General features: G+C 40.9%; 1 protein-coding gene across 15 annotated transcripts in view; it reads left to right on the top strand.

Moving 5' to 3' along the window:
• Positions 1-25,577, top strand: part of LOC307217112 (uncharacterized protein) — a 479,205-nt gene that overhangs the window by 133,253 nt on the left and 320,375 nt on the right. Inside the window, exon 5 of one of the 15 annotated variants that reach the window (XR_013839395.1) lies at positions 8,753-8,812. The exons of the other annotated variants lie outside the window; for them this stretch is intronic. The gene's annotated coding sequence lies outside the window, so the exon portion shown is untranslated. Of the gene's footprint in view, positions 1-8,752; positions 8,813-25,577 lie in introns of those variants that run through there. 15 annotated transcript variants of the gene reach the window in all.

Consider the following 25,577-nt stretch of genomic DNA (forward strand, 5'->3'; position numbering starts at 1 on the left):
ATTCTGTTTCTGACATGTATGACACTGTAGACAACCAGGCAGTGGATCTTCAGGCAGGAATAAATGCCTGTCCAGAGTAGAGGATGTATGAAGAAAGTGTAATCAGGCTAGGCATATTTTAATATAGAGATGAAAAATGGGCAGAATAGTTGTTTTGAGATATCTAAGGGCTAACTATTGATTATAAGAAACAAAGAACTGTCACAGCCTGTGTCTCTACTTCCTCTGCTTGTAAAGTCTTAACACAAATAATACAAGATGAGACTATCATCAGGCTGTATGTCTCAGTTGCCAAAAACTTCATCAGTTCAAGTGGGAAGATGCTGAACACTGAACAGCGGCAACTCCATATATCTCAGTGTCCTTGAAGGAAAGGTAAGAAGTAATGGACTCAACTTGGATGAAAACAGACTTAGGCTGGATGCCAACGAAACACATTCTGAATGTTAAGGCTGGCTTTGTACTATCACTGCTAGTCTAATTTATTACTGCTTCTTTTCCATTGTTGTTTTGGGATAACTTTGTGTTGTATTGTTCATTGTCTACTCTGCGAATCCCATAGGCAAGCCCATGCAGAGCTTGTCTGAGGCCTGGGGTGGGAGTCTTGTTAGAATAAAGTTATAAACTCAAACAAGAAAGCAGCCAGTCACTCGTGGGGCTCCTGGATGGCTTAGCCCTCGTGAGGCCTGGCAACTGTACTCAGCTGCCACTCACTTCTGCACGGGTCTGCCCACAAGAATATACGAGGTTGGTTCCCCAACTTTCCACTTTAAATTGCAAGCTGTGGTGATTTCCCAGTTCTAGATTTGACGGTTTTTCAAGCAGGAACCTCAGCCTGTCATTTCTTGTCTGCCCAAGAACTGTGAGAACTGTAAGAGGGCATTTGACATGAGAGGGGATGGATGGTGGAATTTCTTGCATATATTTTGAGAAATGTACCACACTCACACTTTTGGAACACTTAAATCAGCTTGGGGGAGAAAGCTAGGTGACCAAGGCTACCAGGAGTTGAACCCTGATCCCTTCACATCCAAGTACACCTTCCTATCCACTTCAACAGTCTCTTCTTTGAGAGCCAGTGTGGTGTAGTGGTTAAGAGCGGTAGTCTCGTAATCTGGGGAACTGCGTTTGCATCTCCGCTCCTCCACATGCAGCTGCTGGGTGACCTTGGGCCAGTCACACTTCTTTGAAGTCTCTCAGCCCCACTCACCTCACAGAGTGTTTGTTGTGGGGGAGGAAGGGAAAGGAGAATGTTAGCCGCTTTGAGACTCCTTAAAGGGAGTGAAAGGCGGGATATCAAATCCAAACTACTACTACTCTACTTCTTCTTCTTCTTCTTCTTCTTCTTCTTCTTCTTCTTCTTTGGCTTCTGTCTCTTATTTCTCCAACCCTCTGCCACAGCCGTCTTACTTTCCACTGCTTTTCTTTTCTTTTCTTTTCTTTTTTTATAATATTTATTAAAAATTTTAAAACAATAAAAAACATACATAATAACATAGTATTTTCCAATATCCACATTTCATTCTCATCCTAGGACTTCCTCACACCTCTTGTTCCTGCATTCTAAACTCATAAATTTTGCTAGCAAATTATTAAGTTGATTCCGTTCATATAATATAATTTCCCAAAATTAAATCTCAAATTTTGGAATTTAAAATCACTCTTTTAGAGACTTAATTATAAAATACTATTTAACCAAAATTTGTCTTTTCTTCCAATTACACTTAAATTTGTATTCTTTATAACTAATTTGTTGAAGCCATATTATTACTAATCTTACATCTTTCTTAACATTCATACAATTTACCATATTTTTGTAGATAGTCCTTAAATTTCTTCCAGTCCTCCTCCACCAGTTCTTCTCCCAGGTCTCGGATTCTGCCAGTCATCTCCGCCAGTTCCATATAGTCCATCAGTTGCATCTGCCATTCTTCCAGTGTGGGCAAATCTTGAGTTTTCCAGCATTTAGCGATAAGTATCCTTGCTGCTGTCGTAGCATACATAAAAAAAGTTCGATCCTTCTTTTGCACACTCTGGCCGACAATGCCTAAGAGAAAGGCCTCTGGTTTCTTAGGGAAGGTATACTTAAATACCTTTTTCAACTCATTATATATCATTTCCCAGAAAACCTTCACCCTAGGGCAAGTCCACCAGAGGTGAAAGAATGTTCCTTCAGCTTCTTTACACTTCCAACATTTATTGTCAGACAAATGGTATATCTTTGCAAGCTTGACTGGAGTCATGTACCACCTATATATCATTTTCATAATGTTTTCTTTCAAGGCATTACATGCCGTAAATCTCAAACCTGTGGTCCATAACTTTTCCCAGTCAGCAAACATAATGTTATACCCTATGTCCTGTGCCCATTTTATCATAGCTGATTTGACCGTTTCATCCTGTGTATTCCATTTTAACAGCAAGTTATACATTCTTGAAAGTATCTTAGAGCTGGGTTCTAACAGTTCTGTTTCTAACTTTGATTTTTCCACCTGGAATCCTATCTTTTTGTCCAACTTAAAAACTTCTTTAATCTGAGCATAATGTAACCAATCTCGCACTTTATCCTTTATTTTCTCCATACTCTGCAACCTCCAATTGTCTCCATCTTTTTCTATTATTTCCCAATATTTCGGCCATTTGGCCTCCATATTGAGTCTTTTCGGGGCCTTAGCCTCCATTGGTGATAACCACCTTGGGGTCTTATTTTCCAGTAAATCTTTATATTTTGACCAGACATTGAACACTGCTTTTCTGACAACATGATTCTTGAAAGCCTTATGTATTTTAACCTTGTCATACCACAAATATGCATGTCAACCAAAAGCATTGTTAAATCCTTCCAAATCTAAAACATCAGTGTTTTCAAGAAGCAGCCAATCCTTCAACCAGCAGAAAGCTGCTGATTCATAGTACAACTTTAAGTCTGGCAGGGCAAAGCCCCCTCTTTCTTTAGCATCAGTTAATATCTTAAACTTAATTCTGGGCTTTTTGCCCTGCCAGACAAATTTAGAAATATCTCTCTGCCACCTCCCAAAACACTCCATTTTATCCACAATCTGCAAAGTTTGAAACATAAACAGCATTTTTGGCAATACATTCATCTTGATAGCAGCAATACGTCCTGACAAGGAAAGTTAGAATCTTGACCAAACATCTAGATCCCTTTTGATTTCAGACCAACATTTTTCATAATTATCTTTGTATAAGTTCCTGTTCTTTGCTGTTATATTTACCCCTAGATATCTTACTTTTTTGAGCACATTTAATTCTGTCTCTTTCTGAAACCTTTCTGATTCTAAAGAAGTCAAGTTTTTTTCTAGAACCTTGGTTTTTTGCTTATTAAGTTTAAATCCCGCCACTCGACCAAACTCATAAATCAGTTGCAAAACCCTTTTGGTACTAGGCTCTGGCTCCTGTAAGGTCAATACTAGGTCATCTGCAAATGCTTTAAGTTTATACTGTTTCGCTCCGACCTGAATACCTTCCACCAACCGGTCTCCTCTAATCATGTTTAAGAGCACTTCCAGGACCGATATAAATAGCAAAGGGGATATAGGACAACCTTGTCATGTACCTTTTTCAATTCTAAACTCTTCTGTCACCACATTGTTCACTATCAGTTTTGCCTTTTGCTCTGAATAAATTGCCTCTATCCCATTCTGAAACCCCCGCCCCACTCCCATTCCTTCCAGGTTTTTCTTCATGAACTTCCAAGAAATATTGTCAAAGGCCTTCTCCGCATCTATAAATATCAACACTGCTTTTGTATTGATGTTTGTTTGCAAGAGTTCCAAAATATCAATAATGTTCCTTGTATTAGCAAACAAATGTCTACCTGGGAGAAAGCCTGCCTGGTCCTTATGAATTACTTCATTTAAAACTTTTTTAAATCTACTTGCTAGAATGTCTGCAAACATTTTGTAATCCACGTTTAGGAGGGAGATAGGGCGGTAATTCTTAAGTTGTGTCTTTTCAGTTTCTAGTTTGGGTATCAATGTGATGAAAGCTTCTTTCCACGACTCCGATGCCTTCTTCCCCTCCATGATTTCATTGCAAACCTCCATTAATGGGTGTATCAAATAATCTTTCAATGTCTTGTAATATTTGGAGGTAAGCCCGTCTGGCCCTGGGGATTTGCCCAATTGCATGTTCTGAATGGCCTCTTCGATCTCTGATTGTGTTATTTTATAATTCAGGATTGTTCTGTTCCGTAGAGACAACCTTGGTAAACCATTCTTTAAAAATTGTTCTATCTCTGATTCGTTTTGCGGCCCTTGTGTATATAATTGCTTGAAATATCTCTGGAAGCACTTTCTGATGTCCATTGGGTTCTGAATATTTCTTCCCTCAATTTCTAAATTTGTTACTGTGTTCAGTTTTTGTCTCTTTTTCAGCTGCCATGCTAGCAGCTTTCCACATTTATTTGCCGATTCAAAAGATCTTTGTTTCATTAACTTAACTTTCCATTCCACTTCTTGATTTATCAATTTTGAATATTGTGCTTGATAATGTTTAATTTCTCTTAGGATCTCCTTTGATTTCGGTTTCGATCTTAATTTCTTCTCACCTTCTTTAATTTTCTCCAAAATCTTATCCTTTTTCTCATTCTGTGCTTTTTTCTTAATAGTATTCTGCTGTATCAGAAACCCCCTCATAACCGCCTTACTTGCGTCCCAGACAGTTCTTTTTTCCACCGTAGTGTTCAAATTTATTTCAAAATAGTCCTTCAAAACTTTTTGGGCCTTTTTACTGATTTCCTGATCTCTAAACAAATTGTCATTCATCCTCCATCTAAAGGAGCCAGTTGGCATTAATCTCATATCCATCTTTACAGCATTATGGTCGGAGCAGGTCTTTGGGCAGATTTCCACTTTTTTTATCTTGGGTGCCAGGCCTCTAGTTGTCCAGATTTGGTCGATTCTTGTCCAAGTCAGTTGGGCTTCAGAAAAGAATGTTCCTTCTCTTCCTAGAGGGTTCTTTGTTCTCCAGATGTCAATCAAGTCCATGTTGTCAGTCAATTCAAAGAATGTTTTGGGTAGTCTGCCTTCTTTTGTTACGTTTTGGCTATGCGATTTATCCATGTTTGTTGATACCACCCCATTCATATCTCCCATCATAATGATGTTATCATAGTTCAGATAGTCCAGCATGATCTCTTGCAGCTTCTTGTAAAATTCTGATTTTCCTTCGTTTGGCGCGTAAATTCCTAATATCAAAAACTTTTCTCCTTGAGTCTGAATCTCAATTGCCAGAATTCGTCCTTGTTCATCTTTGAATAAAAATTTTGGTGACAGGCTCTCTTTTGCATATATCACCACGCCTCTTTTCTTTACTCGATCCGAAGAGATAAATTCTTGGCCTAATCTTTTATTTATTAACACTTTTCTATGTAGCCTAGTCACATGTTTTTCTTGTAAACAGATAATGTCCAATTGTTCTTTTTTCAAAATGTGAAATATCCTTCTTCTTTTCTCCGGGATATTGGCGCCATTTATGTTCCAACTCAGAAGTTGCAGAGACATCCTGGTCAAATCTGTTATTGTTCTGGTGGTGGTGTCTTTTTATCCTGGCCTTCAGGCCCCACAGGTGTAGGTGTAGGTAAAGACTGTGGTCCAGCCCCTGAAGGTCTTTCAATCCCTTTCTGAAGGTCCTCTCCGTAGGTATTCAAGAATTTATCTCTGTCTTCAGCTGTTTTAATTTTCACCTTCTTCCCTCTGAACGTAAAAGATAGTCCTTGTGGAAATTCCCACCTAAAGATAATTGAGTTGCTTCTCAACAGCCTAACTAGTTCAAGATAGGTGGATCTAAGGTCCAAAAGTTGTTTAGGAATGTCCTTGTAAATCTCTGCTCTTTTATCCAAAATTTCAAGTGACTTTCCGTAGTGTAGTCCTAATATTTTGTCCCTTTCCTCCTTGGATCTCAAGGTAATCAAACAATCTCTGGGCTTGTCCTTCTTTATGAATTTCCCAAGCCTAAATGCAGTCACAATTTTAAAGTCTTTTTCCTCCTCCAAAGGCCACCACTTGGAAAATTCTTTTGTTAAAAACTCAATTAGATTCCCTTGTTCGGATTCAAGTTCTGGTATAAACCTCAATTTTAAGTTGTTTTCCCGGGCTCGAAGTTCAATCATAGACAAATAGGCCTGTTGTTCCCCAACCTGCTTATGCAGTGGTCTTACCTCCTGCTCCAGTGCCTCAGTTTTCTGAATGGCTTCCTCTGCCAGTTTCCGATTTTCTACAGTGGATTCAGATAAATTGCCAATTGCTTGAGCGTTCGAAGCAACTTGTTCAGTTAACTTGTTAACACAATCTCTGGTCTGATCAATCTTTGCCGTTTGTTCATCCACTTTTTTGTCCAGTCCTTCCAATTTTTCAAGTATTTTGTCTAATACTGAAGCAGATCCACCTGATGCCATATCTTCTCCCAACAGATGTTCACTTTCCTCTAGTTCCAAAACATCAGGAACAGATGATCTGCGCGGCTGTGAAAGTAGATTCAAAGTTGTTTGTCTTTTCCCTTTAGCCGCTCTTGTTTGTCTCCCAGTGCCGCTCATTCCACTTCTGTCTGCTAGTCAAGGTCAAATTGAATATGTTCTCATGGGAATCCACAAGCCCACAAAATAAACAACCAAATAGGAGGAGAGGAAACCGAAAGGAAAGTCTCGTATGGTTGTAGTTCTAAAATCCTCTAGAGTGAGCCACTTATATTATAGGGAAGAAGTCAAGTTGTTAATATCGATTATTTAAATTTTTCCAAACTTCAATACTTCAAAAGCTTTAAAAACAATATCCAAACAGCCTTTAATTTCCTAGAGACCTTCAACTAAGTTGTATTTGGCAGAGTTGGTCTCAAAATATAACAATGTCTCAGTAAGTGCAGGATGTAGCAGTGCAATGCAACAGTTCCAGTAAAGCTCAGCAAATAATAACTCCAGCAACAAAGTGTCAAAATCTTGCAATCTGACAGTTCTGTTATCTAGGCAGTCCGACTGCCTGGGATTCTTTGTCAATTTGTAAATCCAGCAGGGCAGGTACAACACAGTTCATAATTAGAGTAAAACTTTTAAAGAATTAAGTCCTACAGCAACTTAAATAGATGTGAGAATCAATTGCCTTTTAACACCTCTTCAAAGGCTCCAAATATCCAAGTCTTTGCTTTAGATCTTAAGCAGTGGCAAGAGACGGACTTCCTGGTTTCGTCTCTCGCTTTTAGCCGAATTAGCAAAAATTTATCCGCCAAATCTTTCTTTCTTTTCTTACTCACGAGTTGTTGGTTTCAAGCCGAATGTTTCCAGGAAAAGAGGACAGCGCTCACCGACAGCAGCTACGCAGCTTCACTCCACAGAAAGAGCGATTGACTCACAGCACCGCACCCCCTTCCACGTTCCGGGACCTCTTACGGGGTCCCTTCTACGTTTCGGGGAGCGCTCCTGGTGCCCGCCGAGTCCCACGGCCACAGGCTTACGCTGCCTGTGGTTTTCCGACGTGGGTCTCCGCTGCGCCTTAGCGGACGACCCGTTTCTGCGGAGCTCCCTCTTCGCAGTTAGAAGAGGGCAGCCATTGCCGGACGCGCCGCCTCCGGAAGTCTCCACTGCTTTTCTTTTCACACACTCCATTACATAAGTATCATTTCCTGTAAAGAGGAAATGTAGTTTGTCAGAATCAAATGAATACTTTCTACAGACACTGCAGGAGTTAAATGGGACCACGCCACACAGAAGCAACTGCCATCCCACTCTAGTAAAAGATGAGTTCGACCAAAGTCTGATGCAGATTAGCAATGTACTGCGTTAGGCTAGAGCAGATGTAGGAAACCTGCAGGCCTTTAAATGATGCTGGTTTACAGCTCCCATCACATCTGACCATTGAGCTTGCTGGCTGGAGCTGATGGGAGTGACACAGTTCAGCAACATCTGGAGGGCCATGCCCCTGTGCCAGAGAGATTGTTGTTTTGTGGGGCAGTAATAGAGGCTTTAAGAGAGGGTTAGGCAAATTCATAAAGGATAAGCCTATCAATGGCTGCCAGTCGTGATGGCTATACTCTGCCTTAACAGCTGGAGGTAGTAATGCTTCTGAATACCACTTGCTGAAAACCACAGGAGGGGAGAGTGCTCAGGGCGAAGCCTGACTCCCTCCTCTGGCAACCTGCACAGAATTTTGCTTAATCGGTTGCCATTAATTTGATTTTAATTATGTGTGATTATTTGATTGTTTGATTATTTGATTATTGTTAGCCGCCCTGAGCCCGGCTTCGGCTGGGGAGGGCGGGATATAAATAAAATTTATTATTATTAATTTATTATTGTGTTCGGGTCTTCCTTACACATTTTCCACAGGCATCTGATTGGCTACTTGAGAACAGGATGCTGGACAAGATGGGCCATTGATCTGTTCCAGCAGAATCATCTCATGTCCTTATCTTCCTGTCTATACCAGCACTAGTTCAACTTTCTGAGTTAGTGAGATGACAAACCCCCACAAATCATACTTGTAATAGTGTCATGCCTGATACTTTGAACTTATTTGCTAGCATAGTGGTTCATAGGATCGGCATGTAAGAGTGACAACAGAGATGAAATATGCATAGCCATATCTGCGGACTTAAGCACCTTGTATTAAAGGAGGCACAGTGAGCTGCTTAAAATGAAAGGTCCGAGTGAAGAACAAGGATTAAACTCTATTTCCATCTATTTTGAATGACTGTGGATTATAGAGATCCTAATATCTCAATATTTATGGTTCTGTTTCAGAAGCATCAGTCAGCCAGAAAAAGGTCCTAGAAACAGCATATGTTACACCTCTGAGATGGCAAGGTTAGCAAGCACTTCACTAGCGTCCCAGAGGGGCTATCATTGTAACAAGGATCTGTTTGCAGTAATCACAGGCACTGTTGACAGAGTCTTCTCACCCATCTGCTCAAGGGGACTAGTGTTAACTCTATCAAATCCTAATATTTTAAGAATGCTGATCTCAGGGCCCAAGAGGCCTGGTGACAGGAGTTCTTGCCAAGGCCTGTGCTAGCATCCCTTTATCTTATTACCGACTACTCTAATGCTCCGTAGGCAAAATGCTAAATATGTGTGCAATAAGATAAACTGATTTATGAAATGAAAGAGTGAGGCACTATAATGTTCCTACTGCCTGTCACTAGCTGAAGTCCTTTTTGGACCTTAAGAAAAATTGGTTTTATAGCCTTCAGTGCCATATTCTTGACTGTATCTATATCTGTATCTGTATCTATGAATCCCCCACATGCAACAACAAAAACTAACAGCCTAAACTTAAACACTTACATGGAAGTGGTCTCAAATATTTGAAATACATTTTCAAGAAAGTGGATTATAACTGAAGCCTAGCATATTTTCCTCAGGATGCTAAAGGGATGACAGTCCTATATAGTACAATATATTACAATCAATACTATATGTTGATATACTTTTAAAACAAACAACAACAAAGCCCATGATGGCCATAAATTGATTTAAGCTTTATTGTAGCATCCTATCTGTTCCAGTTGCTTCACTGGATTGCACTGCTTAAAGCTCATTTTTTCCACTTTCAGCTGCAATGCTGAGCTTATTATTTCATGGCTGCTTCACTGAGTTCCTTTAGTGTGTCTCTTCTTTTGTGGATGCATCTGTTAACCTCCTCTGTTCACCCCTTTAGCCCCATCACATATAGAAGAAGTGATTCCAGCAGCTAAATTACATTTATATATGGAAAATATTTAAATGTTCTCACGTCACTTGTCATGATTTCCAGCCCACATTAGCTGCCACCAAAGCACACACAACATATAGTGAATGGTGCTAATAAAGGAAGGGAATAGTGAAGAGACAGCAGAATGAAGTTAAAAGAGAGAAGTAAACGACAGCAAAATAAATAACTTTAATCCCAAGAGACTTTGCATGGACTCCTTGGCCATTGGTTTAGGCCAAAACACATACACAGGTCTGTCCAAGTACTTCAGTGTACAGAGTTTTCTACTTAGTTTCATGTCCTTGTAGTATATTGAAAGCTACTTCTTGTAAAGATTTCTTTTTCTTTTTTGGTAGTATTTTATTAGGTAGCAGAGGGAGCTGATATTAGAAAAGAACTTCGCTACACGAGCAGAAGCTCACACTCTTTGTATTCCAAGCATAGATGGGCTTTGCTCTGTTGATCCCACCAGATGTAAAACACAAGGAGACAAATTGATTGAGCCAGCTCATATAAGTGAATTCCAAGTTACATGGAACATCAAAGAGATAATGTGGATTAGCCTTGAAACTTTCTTTAAACTTCGTTTTTTGTAATAAAAATACAATGTTTGCAATTAAGCAGCTATGTATCTGTCACCTCCCATCCAAAGCATAGAATGAGTAGCTTTTCCATTCTGCCTGATTCAGAGGTTGGGGTAACTCAGAAACGTGCACATTCCCAGACTGATAGATTTATATCTCTCATTGGTTACTATTTGCCACAGAAGTTGTCCAAAACTGTCATGACAGCAAAGGAGTAGATTTTTTTTAAAAAAAAATTAATCATCATATCAGGCAGAGAAGGAGAGACTCTTAGGAAAAGAGAATGCCAGGAACAAAATCACAAACCCCCGGGGAACCACTTGATTATAACATTACCCTTGATAAGTTTTCACTACCACATTCAGTTTTAATGAAAATCTCAACTGAATACCTGCACTCTCAAGATATTAGAAATGCATATACATATAAGATAGCATTTGCGCCTTCAACTCTCTTTAAATTCAGTAGGAAGTTCACACTCAAGACCCGCATCATTAGGCATAATTTGGCCTTCTGAACGTTATAATACTTTTGCAGATATATTATATCTTACTGAGGCTCTTGGTACTTAGGCAAAGAATCCCTTACCCAGCTCACATCTAGCCAACAGGGACTACCTTAATGCATAATCAAACAGGCTGCTGCATAGAGATAGCTTATTGGACTTCAATGTCATACAGTTATAGTTTGCAAATACTTTATACCCAAATGTAAGTCAGTGGAAGCAGTGTTTAGGAAGACAAAGCATCTAAACACATTATTAACTTAATAAGGACATCAGAGTCACCAGTGAAGAGTATAAGGATTCTTCATAGGATTTAGAAACAGACAATGAGGGGGCATTTCCCAAGGTTTGAAAGCCAGACTTAGTTTTTTCTTTTTATTTTAGGCCAACGTGGTCTGCAGGGTGCTGCTTTACTTTTCTGTTGGAAGCAGAGAAAAATTTTAAAACCTCAGAAATGTGTGTTTTCTTGTTCTTCCTTTAAGTCATCTGTTGTAATTGGGCTTTCCCCCTTCATTGTTTTAGCAAGGTGCCAAGCCTGGCATTCCTCTTTCTGTCTTTGGCATAAAACCTCACAATAATATAAGTTTATTTTAATCTTAAACCTTTCTCATCAGGGAATAGTGTATGAGTAGGCAGGGAAGAAAAGGAAAAAAGATGTAATTATGTAGGGTAGCCATGTGTCCTACTTTATAGAGCACAGTTCTTTAATTGAAGGGCTGTCCAAGGACAGCCTTCTAAATATTATTATTTTTTTACATACATATTAGGGCTGGACAATATCTGGTTTTCAACATTGTGATATATCACTAGCAAAGCATTGCAATATACTGATATATCACAATGTCTGAAATAAGGATGGCGTTATGTAGAGGCATTGGCTGGCTTCACTGTTTTTTGCACATTGTGATTTTTGTATCACACCCACCCATGATTTGCAATATATTGCCAGGTCAAAAATTATGAAACCAATATCACGATATGGACTTTAAACTTGTTTTGGACAATATATTGATACATCACCCAGTCCTAATACATATTCCATATTTCCTCTAAGGAGTTTACGGTGATTCTCCCATTTTATTCTCACAACTACGGTGATTCTCCCATTTTATTCTCACAACTACTCTGTGTTCAGTTGTGTGACAGTGACTGGCCCAGGGTCACTCAGTGAGCATCATGACTGAGTGAGGATTTGAAACCTGGTCTCCTAGTTCCTAGTCCAACCCACTGACTTTGAAGAGCATCCTAAATTTGAAGGGTTGTTCAGTCCAGGCCTGATTGAAAAATAGAGAATAATAAGAAAGGAGAGCGGGGACTTGAAGTTGCCTATCAGTAGTTAGCACCTGAACAGCAGACTAAGCAGACACACACATATCCTGACTACAGCCTTCTCCATGATGGTGAGATGTATTGTATTGCATTTAAATTATAGCAGTTATTTGCATCTCTATGTATATATTAGCATATACAGTTTCTCTCTTTCAACCGCTCTCCTTCTCTTCGCATGTGTAATTCACAGAGCAATCCAAACCTGGATGGTACGGCTTGGACAGAAGGTGGTAGTGGTGGTTTTCATTAATTTGTCGTTTTGGCAGCTTCACGCTAATGTAGCTGAAGAGCCTAAACTCCATGCTGCTCAGGGGTGCCCTGCCTCCAAACACTGCATTTGGGTTTCCCACTGCCTACTGTCAGCAGTGTCAATACCCAAAAGGGGATGCAAAGTCTCTCAGGAGTCCTGGAGGGGCTCCAGGCCACGAGTGGAGGCTGGATACCTACTTGGTTTCAAATTGCATCATATGCAAGAACTGGATAAAGGGAATAACTTTGCATCCTCATGGCTGAGTGAAGGGAGAGTGGATGGGCGGATGCAGGGGGTGCGGTGAGGTTGAATATGACCTTGCAGTCCCACCACATTCTCTCTCTGACCTGCCAACAGATCATCTATTTGTTGGGGAAGTTGGGGAGCTACCACCATCAACAGCAGCAGTTCTCATCTGCTGGTGGAGAGGACATTATGCACCATCCTAACCCCCTCCCATCTAAATATTTGCGGGTGGGTAGGTCCCAGCGCCTGCCAACCTAGCAGTTCGAAAGCACCTGCGGGTGCAAGTAGATAAATAGGGACCGCTTACCAGCGGGAAGGTAAACGGCGTTTCCGTGTGCGGCTCTGGCTCGCCAGAGCAGCGATGTCACGCTGGCCACGTGACCTGGAAGTGTCTCCGGACAGCGCTGGCCCCTGGCCTCTTAAGTGAGATGGGCGCACAACCCCAGAGTCTGTCAAGACTGGCCCGTACGGGCAGGGGTACCTTTACCTTTACCTTAGGTAAAATTTAACTGTTATAGAATTTACTACTACATGAGTCTGCAGGATAGCTCAGTCAGTAGAGCATGAGACTCCTCAGAGTCATGAATTCAAGCCTCACGTTGGGCAAAAAGCTCCCTTGTGGTCCTTTCCAACTCTACAGTTGTATGATTTTATGGTGATGACTCCTGGTGGGGAGAGCTTAAATCAAGGACTAGAGAAATTAATAAAAGGCAGGTTTATTAAAATTATTCAGAGGTAGTGTATTTCTGATTACCATGTGATGGGGACAAAGAACAGGGGATGGCCAGCTTCATGATGGCCTTGTGAGCTTCCAGAGGTATCTGGCTGGCTGCTGAGTAGTCCATAATATTGGACCATGTAGGTCCTATAAGGAATTCCTTTATTGGTTTCAGTCTGAATTCCCCTGTGAGGTGGGTACAGGACCTCCTGACACAGTGGTACCTCCAGTTACAAACTTAGTTCCGGAGGTCAGTTCTTAACCTGAAACAGTTCATAACCTGAGGCGCACTTTTTTTTTTAAAATAATATTTATTACTTTTTAAAAAGGAAAAAGAGAGAAAAGAGAAAAATAAAAAAGAACAAGAACAAGAAAAAATAAAACAATACAATACAATATATAAACCATAAAAAACACAACCTCAACACATCACCCAACACAATGAACAAAACAAAACAAAACAAAAACAATTTAAAAACATACATCATACCTTTTCCATATTCTAACTTTCATTCTCTTATATCATCAACCTCCTCTCACCTCCCTCTTTGTATTCCACTTCCATTAATTGTTTTAGCAATACCTTTCCATCTTTCTCCATTTTCTATCATATAAATGTCTTAACATATTTTTAATCTTATTTCCATTAAAATTAGTATACTTATTTAAGCTTAACTCCTTATAGCATTTCTACTAAGGCCATAAAAATTCATTCCAACATTTTCCTGTCACTCATTAATTTTACAATAATTCTATATATAGACTTTAAATCTTCCAATCTTCTTCCACCATCTCCTCTCCCCGGTCTCGGGCTCTGACAGACACTTCCGTCCACTCCATACAGTCCATCAACCTGGAAATCTTATGTCCGAGGCTCTTAACTCTTTTCCACATCCCTTCTGCAGTTCTTCTTCATATTCTTTGATGCTGAAGAGCAGATCTCGAGGAAACTCCAATCCAACGACACCTCCACTCCCTCTCAACAGGTCAGCCAAATTTCCACAATTAAAGCTAGGATCCATAAGGTATTTCAGGGCATATTTCAAAATTCCTCCAACTCCAAAGGCCCCCCGAGCTCCAATCTCCTCCTGACCCAAATCCATATTCCAAAAGTCAGTTAATCCCTGCATAGAGGGATCTTTCCAACTTTCCTTTTCCAGTCCAGGCCAGGCTCCGATCTTCAGAGTCTGACTTTTTCTAGTTTCAATCATAAAGGGCCTCAACTTATAGTCTTCGATTTGCCTCTATAAGACTAAGGCTCCCCCTTGTATTGCACTTTTGCTAATGGGGCCTCCCGCTGCCGCCACGCGACTTCCACTCACATCCCAGGGCAAAGTTCGCTACCAGGAGCATCTACTTCCGGGTTAGCGGAGCTCGTTACCCAAAGCATTTGTAAGGAGGACGGTACATAACCAGAGGTTCCAGTGTATATCAACAACAACAATGGTAGAGAACATGATCAAGGTCAAATTAATTTATCCTGTATAAAGCCTCTTTAGATTGGATACATACCACATGTTTAGAAGTATTTTGATGAGGAGTTGCAAAACCTGAGAAGGAAGGAACAGATTATAGTCCTTCTTGCCAATGTAAAACATGCCACATTACAATTTATTTTTAGAACTGGTATTTTGAAACTGCTATGTGTTGTATCATTTTATTCACATAAATTACAATTATAGCCTGATTACCTGCAAGTCTTATTGTCACTGCATAAACATTTGTGAGTATTTTTTCCCCTTGAAAAGATTTTGTATATTTTGCATGACAGAAGGAAATAAAACAAAATTTCTTTGAATGGTTGATTATTTTTGCATAGCAGATCATTTATTTGAGCCAACATGTTGACACATTATAAACTGTTGGGTTGGTGTGTTTTTTTAGGACTAATAAGGTTAATTGTCATATGAACCCTCCCTCTGTAGTTTGCAATCTGTAAGCTTTGATTGTTTCTCTGGGGGAAACTCTGCCCAGATGGCATTTTCCTCAAGGCCTTGACCCAAGCGAGGCCTGCAGAGATGGAGAACAAGGTGCTCCTCCACAGACTAATTAATTTACTATTATAGCACCTGTTCCTGAATAGATAGGGCTGGAAAGGAAAACAGTCCCTTGGCACAGTGGTAGGCTCACTGGTAAATGGATTTGAGCTGATTATATTAAGCTAATGCTTTGATCATCTAAAGGCGTTAAAATGGCAATGTGTTTTTGCTGGCTGTTGGCCTCCATGTGAGTGCAGTTTGTATAATTACAAATGATCAGTAAGGGGGAAGACAACTCCAATAAATAGCTTTTAAAAGAATACACAAGATAGTATTTGCTCACCTCTGCTTTTCAGCTTCATAAAATTTGTGTAAAGCAATATACATGCAACATTCTGTTAGAGAAAACCATTCCTAGTTTCAGTTTTCCAAGGTGCAATCCACTGAGAACTCATTTCAATGAGCTGGACATGTGTAGGAGCATTGATGGGCTCTTGTGCACCTTGCATTTATTCAGTACCTACTGACTTCAGCAGGGATATTTGTAGGTGTTCCTATATCCTTGACAATCCCTTGCACATCTTCCATTCATTCATGCCTATAGAAGCTTGCACATGAGATGCTGGAATGTGCAAGTGCCAGTAGATGTCCCATTGTGAGGAAGCATCCTGCTTGCTCACTTCATCAGACTTTAATCTGCTGACCCAGCTACTCTCCTGAGCACCAGGAAAAGCAGATAGTGAGCACAGCTTTGTGTTGATGTAATAGAACCATCTATGGACACTCAAATAAGGTTTCGGTCTGTCACAATGATCAACTAGCATCTCCCTGGTGTGGTGTACTCATCTACTCTTCACAATACCCTAACATGGATTTGGAAAAGAGCACAGGGCGGTGCTGAGAATCAAATGCTAGGAATCCCAGCACAACTACAAGGCAATGGGTTTTATAGCATAGCATATGATAGAATCGCAGGGACGCGGGTGGCGCTGTGGGTAAAAGCCTCAGCGCCTAGGGCTTGCCGATCGGAAGGTCGGCGGTTCGAATCCCCGCGGCGGGGTGCGCTCCCGCTGCTCGGTCCCAGCGCCTGCCAACCTAGCAGTTCGAAAGCACCCCCGGGTGCAAGTAGATAAATAGGGACCGCTTACTGACGGGAAGGTAAACGGCGTTTCCGTGTGCTGCGCTGGCTCGCCAGATGCAGCTTTGTCACGCTGGCCACGTGACCCGGAAGTGTCTCCGGACAGCGCTGGCCCCTGGCCTCTTGAGTGAGATGGGCGCACCAACCCCAGAGTCTGTCAAGACTGGCCCGTACGGGCAGGCGTACCTTTACCTTTACCTTTATATGATAGAATTTTAATATTTGTTTTTAATTTACTATGGGTGCAGTTTACTGGGAATGTCTCTTGTGGAAGGCACCCCTCCTTGAAATAAATGAGAATATGTTCAAACACTCACCCACCACAGCCCAGTTTTATCTGTACCATCTTGGTTTTGACATGTGCACTTGACTTAACCATGTATTTGGGATGTAATCAGTTAATATCTACTTGAGAGAAGGAAAGATAACCTTTTGGATGGGACCTGGGTAAGAAAGCCAGTTTCAATTAAAGATTGATCGAAGGCTAGCAGGCACTGGCAAATCACTGTGTAAACAATGCCTGGCTGTAAATGGATTTACGATGTGTTAATCTGCACTCACTTTCACTTCATTGCTGTTTGGATTTCCCAAAAGGATTAGATGTCATTTTATTGGCTCTACATGACAGTAATGTTATTTCCTTTTCCAAGTGATTACTATTGAGGGGGCTTTTCCCCTTTCCGTATTTCTTTAAAAATACAAGGATCTACCAGCTTTAGCATAACATTGATTGACACAGTAGTATATTGGTTAAAACTGTTTATATCTGAAGTCTTGTAGAATTATGCTGTTTGTAGCAATGTTAGTCTTTCCAGAACAAAGAATGGAGAATCGTTTAAAGACTATCTTTTTACTTGGAGCCATTCAAAGCACATCTTGTGTAAGAGCAAAGAAAGTTTTCATGGCAAGGTTTCATTCTTGGTCCCTTGGGTATTTGGCGCTATAGTGTCTTGTAAATGGACCCTGCAGGGGGAAAAGAATGGACCACCTCGGAAGCTGATGGACTCCACAGGAGGTTTTAAAGGAAAGGTTGGATGGCCATCTGTCAGAGATTCTTTAGCTGTGATTCCTGCATTGCAGGGGTTGGGCTAGATGACCCTTGGGATCCCTTCCAGTTCTACAATTATTTGATTCTATGCCCTTCCTGGGGGGGGGGGGGACAACAACTTTGAGCAAGCCATCTACAATGTTGAGCCAGAGTTGTTTCCCATGAACATCTGCTGGGTACTACCACATGCCACTTGAAATCTTGTCTTCTGTAGCAGCAGTTTGTGAGGAAGGAAACCCAAAAGCATATGCAATGCTAATAATTACTCCCTTAATAATTCCTCCCTCCCTCCCTTCCTAATTCCTTCCTGAACCGAAAGCTCAACAAAAGAAGTAATTTACAATGCATTTTCCATATATTTGTCAAATTCCTCCTAAGACCCCTCAAGCCTCTTATGTCCTGCAAATCCTTTCCTGGAATGTCATGACCTTCCTATTTTCTTATTATAGGCTATAGCAGCACACCCTGTTCCTCATCATGAGTACTTGTTTTTCTCTATCGGCCAGTCATCTTCTGTCAGTCTTTTCCTCTCCATCAAATGGCATGCCCAGAAGGCAATAATTTTGACTGATTTTTAGATTTAAATATTCAGTACTGTTTCTGGAATTACAAACTTGGTAGATAAGTGAATTATAGTTCAGTTATCAAATTTTATTATACCACCTATTAATTGGTAAAAAGGTAAAGGTAAAGGTACCCCTGCCCGTACGGGCCAGTCTTGTCAGACTCTGGGGTTGTGCGCCCATCTCACTTAAGAGGCCAGGGGCCAGCGCTGTCCGGAGACACTTCCGGGTCACGTGGCCAGCGTGACATCGCTGCTCTGGCGAGCCAGAGCCACACACGGAAATGCCGTTTACCTTCCCGCTGGTAAGCGGTCCCTATTTATCTACTTGCACCTGGAGGTGCTTTCGAACTGCTAGGTTGGCAGGCGCTGGGACCGAACAGCGGGAGCGCACCCCGCCGCAGGGATTCGAACCGCCGACCTTTCGATCGGCAAGTCCTAGGCGCTGAGGCTTTAACCCACAGCGCCACCTGTGTCCCGAGATGGTTTAAGTCCAGTCAAAGGTGACTATGGAGTATAGAGCTCATCTCGCTTCAGGCCAAGGGAACCGGCGTTTGTGCACAGACAGCTTTCTGGTTCATGTGGCCAGCATAACTAAATTGCTTCTGGCACAACGGAATACCATGACAGAAGCCAGAGCGCATGAAAATGCCATTTATCTTCCTGCTACAGCAGTACCTATTTATCTACTTGCACTGGTGTGCTTTCGAACTGCTAGGTTGGCAGAAGCTGGGACAGAGCAACTCACCCCATCATGGAGATTCAAACTGCTGACCTTCTGATCAGTAAGCCCAAGAGGCTTGGTGGTTTAGACCACAGCGCCACCTGTGTCCCATATCAAATTCTGTTATACCACCTACTAATTGGTAGAACTGAATACACCAGTTATGGATCTTCTAAGCCTAGCTAATCTCACTTCAGTTCCTTCAGTGTGTTGGATATTATGTAGGAACTAATATCACCAGTTCTGCTATCTTGAGCTTTTACTTTGAGGTGCTATTTGTGTTTCCTGTTGGTTGTCAGGTAACTTTGAGTAAGCCCTTCTCCTGTAACCCTTCTAGGCAGAATCTGCCAATTAAGTGTTTTGTCCAGTTCCTCGTAACACCACTGGCATCAAGGCTTGATATAATATTAGCAGAGGATAATTCATTTTTAATTCATGAAATTGAAAGGGGTGTAAGATTTATCTGGTAAGAAAGTTTAATTATATCGTTAGCATTGTAAATAAGCAATCACTCTGGAAGGAGCTGCTCACTATTGCCCTGAAAGGTACTGAGGTGTATCAATTGTATGCATGGTGAGGGTATTTTTGCCAGAAAACTGCTGTCACCCCTTCCCCCCCCTTCCTTTGACATGCACACATTTGACCTTTGGGCACAGACAGCTGTGCACACCAGACAATAACAATCAATACAATTCTCATCGCAAAGGGGTTAATTTAGCCAGCTTCCAACTTCTTTTTGTTGTTTGAAATGGAGTGGGGGGGTGGGGGGTGGGAAGGAATTTTGAAGAGGTTGAAAAGGCCAGCAAGATTTAATGAAATGGACTAGATAAGCTAGAAATAGTATTATCAAGAAAAAGTAGTCTTTTCCCCTTACCTTAAGGTCCAGTAGAAGTAAAAGCAACTTTATTTGGTGTTAGCATTGATTCCTAAATGCCATTAACACCTATAGTTTGGCTGGAGGAAATATTCAGATGCTCATTTTTCTTGGAGTTTTTTTGTTTTGGGGTTTAGACCAAACATATGCAGAATTTTAAAGTCACATTTTCTTGTATTTCTTTCAAAAATTAAATTGGTAAAAATGACAAATATTGTGAGACTCTGATTTTTTTATAAGAGTTGTTACCATGAAATTGCCAGAAAAAAATCCAGCATAGTTGCATTTGACTTCAAAAGAGGAAATTTTTCCAGAAAGTAGGCGATTTCATACCTTGCAAGTGTCCCAGAAAAACCTGAACCTTCTGTTTTTCCCCCATGAGAGCACAGCAGCCATTTTGGGTGTCATGATCTAGCACGATGTCACGCTAAGATCTCCCCCCCCCCCAAGAAAGTGAGGAGATTGCAGAGAACCTAAATGAATTGTTTGCCTCTGTCTTTAGTACAGAAGATGTATTGCTGATCCCTGCGCCTGAACTAACTTCTCAGGAAGATAGTCTGAGAAACTGGGGCAAGTAGTGGCAATTGCCTTATTGATAAACTAAAAAAACAAACAAACCTGTAACTTGTCTTTAAGATCTACCTTCATACTTAAGGACTTAAGGGCTTAAGGACTTAAGGGAGAAAGGTTGTTTTTTGCTGCTCCAGAGAAGCGGACGCGGAGCAATGGATCCAAACTACAAGAAAGAAGATTCCACCTAAACATTAGGAAGAACTTCCTGACCGTAAGAGCTGTTCGACAGTGGAATTTGCTGCCAAGGAGTGTGGTGGAGTCTCCTTCTTTGGAGGTCTTTAAGCAGAGGCTTGACAACCATATGTCAGGAGTGCTCTGATGGTGTTTCCTGCTTGGCAGGGGGTTGGACTCGATGGCCCTTGTGGTCTCTTCCAATTCTATGATTCTATGACTAGAATGTGCTCAATGTAACACCAGTTGTTGTTTTTTTAGGGATCCCATGAAGAGCTAGGAAACTACAGGCCATGTAGCTTAACATGTGTCCTAAAGAAACTGGTGGAAAGCATTATTATAGATAGAATTACTAAGCATATAGAAGTGTTAATGAAGAAGAACCAGCATGGCTTCTGCAAGGGTCAGTCCTCTTTCACTAACATTTTAATTTGGAGTTATTTGAGAGTGTTAATTAGCATATGGACAAGGGTGATTCAGTAGACATTGTACTTAGACTTTCAAAAAGCTTTCCATAAAGCCTCTTCCCAAAGACACCTTAATAAATGTAGCTAGTCATGGAATAAGAGGATGGGGAATCTCATGAATCTGTAACTGAGTCTGAAAATAAAACTGCCCATATCATAATGCCATTATGCAAATAATGTGTGACTGTAGTTGGAATACTGTATACTGTTTTGCTGGCTGTAAATCTAGAAAAGGTTTAGAAAACGACAACAAAAATGATAATGAGGAAAGGTTTGGTGCTTTCTGGTTTGGAAAAAAAAGATGAGCAGGGGCATTATAGGTGTATAAATTTATGCAGGATGCTGAGAAATTAGAGAGAGAGAGAGAGAGAGAGAGAGAGAATGAGAGAAGTATTTATCCTTTTCTCATAGTAGAAGGCAGGATCATCCAATGAAGCTGTATGTGTGAAAATACAGGACAGACAAAATGAAATAGTTCTTCACACAGTGTATGGAAACCTTGGCATTCACTACCATACCACTACATCAAAAAATGTAGTAATAGCCAACAAGGTTGGCTTTTAAAAGGAATTAGCTAAATTTATGGATAATAAACTTATTTATTTATTTTAAAAAGTATTTCTAGGGTGCTATGCAACAATAAAATGTAAAATACTAAAATAATACACCTATCCATCAAGGCTAATCAATTTAAAATGTTGCAGAGTCCTGTCAGCATAAAAAGGTCTTCAAAAGATGCCTGAAGGTCAAAAGTGAGGCTGTTAGCCATGATGGCTGGTAACTATCTCCAGTAAGTCCATAATAATTCATTACGGTCAGAGACCAGCTCGAAAAGCACAACTGGGACAGCTTTCATAAGAATAAAATATACATGTAAAACAGTGTACAACAACAGCTTACAGATTAAAATCTAAGATGAGTGCATATACACATAAGGACCTAAAAATTTGGGCTACAAATTGGCCCTGATACCCTGGAGGCCGACTTCGACTGTTTTCCTAACAAACTAATTTGTTTCGGGGGGTGGTCTGCGCCTGCAAATATGTGTGCAGAATTTGGTGACCATCCAGGTCGTCTTTTGGTCTTTGCCTAAGAGAAGAAAATTGAGTTTAGACTTATCCGGAAGGCCTGCAAGCCTCACCAGCTGGGGGTCAATGGTATCTCTGCGTACCTTGTCATAAAAGGGACAGCTGAAAAATAAATGTTCGGGGCCTCCTATTTCCTCTAATGGGCAGGCACAAAGTCTCTGAGAATACAGGACTTTTCCAAATGCTCCTTCCAGAACCGGTGAGGGCAAGGCCGAGCTTCTGGCTAGAGTAAAGGCCCTTCTTATGTGTCTTGATACGGGGCCACAACATATCTCTCATTTTCTATAATTATATAATCGGGGAACCTCAAGCAGTCCTGTTGTCTCTCTGTGTCCATGATTCTTTGCCTGACCACAGATCTTGCTTGGCCCAGGCCCAAGTTTAGAAGGGTTTGAGGAGCAAAGCCCAATTTATGGAGAGTATTCAGAACTGCTGTCTGCCAGCCAGACTTGAACCGGTCGCATAGAATCAGTGGGGCTATTCCTCGGGGGAGCAGTTTCAGCGTCAGCCATTTATAGATTGATGTTAAACTAATATAAGCCTCTACTCTCATCATCCCTGTTTCTAATCTGACCCATGCATTTGAAACACATCTGAGGACTTGTAGGAGGGCTCTGAGGAGTTTGGATTGAACTCTCTCAAGGGGAGTGAAGGAAGAGGGTAGCGGGCCCAACAAGGATCCATAAAGGAGCTGTGCCAACATTTTAGCCTTATATAGTTTTAGGGCCGCGGGAACGAAAAATAACTATCTCCAGTAGCAGAGGTGGTATGCTGCTCAATATCATTTGCTAGGGTGTACAAATTAGGAGAGTGCACGCCTGTTATGCTTGCAGGCTTCCCATAGGTATCTGGTTGCAAATGTGAGATCATAATGCTGGACCAGATGGACCTTTGGTCTGATCTAATAGTGCTTCAGTTATGTTCTTAGCTAGCAAATTATGTGTCATTATGATATACCTTTTAAAGCTAGTACTTTGAATTGCGCCTGGAAGTCTACCAGTAACCAGTGCAGAATTATACTTGATATGTAGTCTATAATATGTAAGGTAAATGGTAAAGGTAAATGATCCCTAGACAGATAAGTTCAGTCAAAGATGACTATGGGGTGCGGCGCTCATCTCAGTTCAGGTCAAAGGAGCCAGCGTTTGTCCGCAGACAGCTTTCTGGGTCCTGTGGCCAGCATGACTAAAATGCTTTTGGCACAACAGAACACCATGATGAGTGCCAGAGCGCACGGAAATGCTGTTTACCTTCCTGCTGCAGTGGTACCTATTTATCTACGTGCACTGGTATGCTTTCGAACTGCTAGGTTGGCAGAAGCTGGGACGGAGCAACGGGAGCTCACCCTGTCACACGAATTCGAACTGCCGACCTTCTGATCAGCAAGCTCAAGAAGCCCAGTGGTTTAGACCACAGCGCCACTCACCTTCCTCCTATAAGATTACCTATAATATTTACCTGTTATCTTTACCCATAATCTGTGCTCGTAGGTAGACGACTTACTATAAGAGTGGTAAGATCAATTTTAGTGGTGTTGACTGTACCAGCCAAATAAATTCTAAGCAATTAGTGTAGCAAAAATGAGTCATGGGCGTGGTTTGGTCACTCTAAAATCCCACACACAGAGCAGCCTTGTGGAGGAAAAAATATATGTCTGGTAACCACATTGACAAATGCATCTGTAAAGTTTGACTAAAATTACCTGAAATTGGTGCTAAGTGCAATAAAATAAAATTGCAATGAAATATGTCTGGCACCATTTTTTCTTGAACATTTTTGGGAGGAAGATTTCATTTTAAGTTTTATACTGTGATTGTTAGCACTGGTATTTGGAATTTGGCCCCTTTGTTGCAGCCATGGCTTCCTGCTGGGAAAGTGGGAGATGCATAAGCTTATTCTACCCTGCTGAGGGTCCCTGAATGCTGATCCTATAACAGTACTGCTGCTGTTAACTTCCTTGCAAAATGTCATGAATCTTGCAGGGCTTTACTAATGAATGTTATGGAGAAAGCTCTATTACTATTTTTAAAAGCACAGTGCTCATTTCAATAAAGATTATAGCATGAGAAAAACTATTTTTTCCTCGGAAATAAAAATTCCGGTGAATGGGTAGTGACAGTGGTTGGGCTTTATCAGAGTAACCAGGCATGCAAAAATATTGTTTTACATCAACTTGTGGAAAATACTGTGTTTATTTTTTTGTTACGCACTGAGCAAGAATAATGCAAAGAAACAGTGTTCTCAGCCTTAACAAATTAGGAGAGCTAGGATCTGTTTGCCTATTAGTTTTAAATGGATGACTCTCAATCACTTTATTCCAATAACAGGTCTAGGTGGTAGTATTTCAACTTCAAATTAGTTGATAATATGCTTGCTTATTTTGTGAGTCAGAAGCTGTTTGCTGAACAGTGCTCGGCCTGGTGCATGCTACCCTATATCTTATCACAGGATTTGACAGTACAACAGGTTTTGTAAATTGGTTCTCAGGTGACTGTAGTTTTTCAATTAACGTGAATTTACTGATTAGCAGTTCCATTTGTGTTATTTAAAATGGGTTCATATTCTCTCAGTGTTCCATGACTCTGACATGTACACAAGTGTTTAGGGAGGAAACATTGACTGGTTTTCATTTTCTGCTTGATTGATATGCTTGGCAACTACTTTTGTAGCAATAGTCTGCTTTATTGGCTTCTAGCAACTAAGCATAATAGCAAGATAAATGTGAAGTCTTCTGTGTATCTACAGGCTCCAGTCTCCCATCAGTGGCAAACTTTGGGTTCTTAAATTTCAGCGGTGCTCTGTGTGCCTCCACCCTCAAACTGCCTCTGCTTCTATCTTAGCAGGCGTTATCTGAGAATCCCTGTTAACATCAGGGGGAGGAGATGGGACTTGGTGGAAAAGAAGACCTTGAGAGCAGGAACATCACCTATTTAACAGATCCAGCGACAGTTTTTCTATGTGAAAAAGTAACTGGTGTGGACTGAATATGTACCTAATATTAACACATATTTTTTCAAGCATTTTCTTTTCCTTCTATAACCTTGCAAAGCCAACCTTGGTAAGTCAACAGGAAAAGGAAGAGCCTTGCAAAAGGTTGGATACTGGGTCTTAATTATTTAATGCAGGGTGTGGCCTTTGCTTTCTATTAGGCCTTGACTTCATATGTAGCAGAATGTGGTGTACCATAACTAGAGGCGAGTAGTGTTCGTTCAGGAAGAAAGGGAGAGAAAGGAGAATTTGTGGGTGCCAAGATCAAGTTTGGGGCAAGTACTCTTTGGTGAGAGAACCCCAGCAGAGATTTAAAGTCACAAAATACGCAGCAAAAACGTAAGCTGTTAGACCTTTAAAATATGCCCTTTTGAGGGAGTTCCAAAATGTTAAAATATTTCTTTTCAAAGTTTCCCACTTCTCCAAACATAGGAAAAGACCACCTGTTTGGTAAGTTAAAAAACTGCTTACTTGCAAAGGTCAGATTTATGTGCTTCAGGCTGTAAAATTGGCGAAAGTTCCTAAATTATGAGCATAGTAACTCAAGAGTGGGTTGTGAGAGCCATACAGTTAAGATAGAGTTCAAACCTCTTTACACACTGAACTTCTCAGGTAGACAGGGGGACGAGGGG

This window comes from Podarcis cretensis, assembly GCF_951804945.1.
Source record: "Podarcis cretensis genome assembly, chromosome: 5".
Taxonomy (NCBI): Eukaryota; Metazoa; Chordata; class Lepidosauria; order Squamata; family Lacertidae; genus Podarcis; species Podarcis cretensis.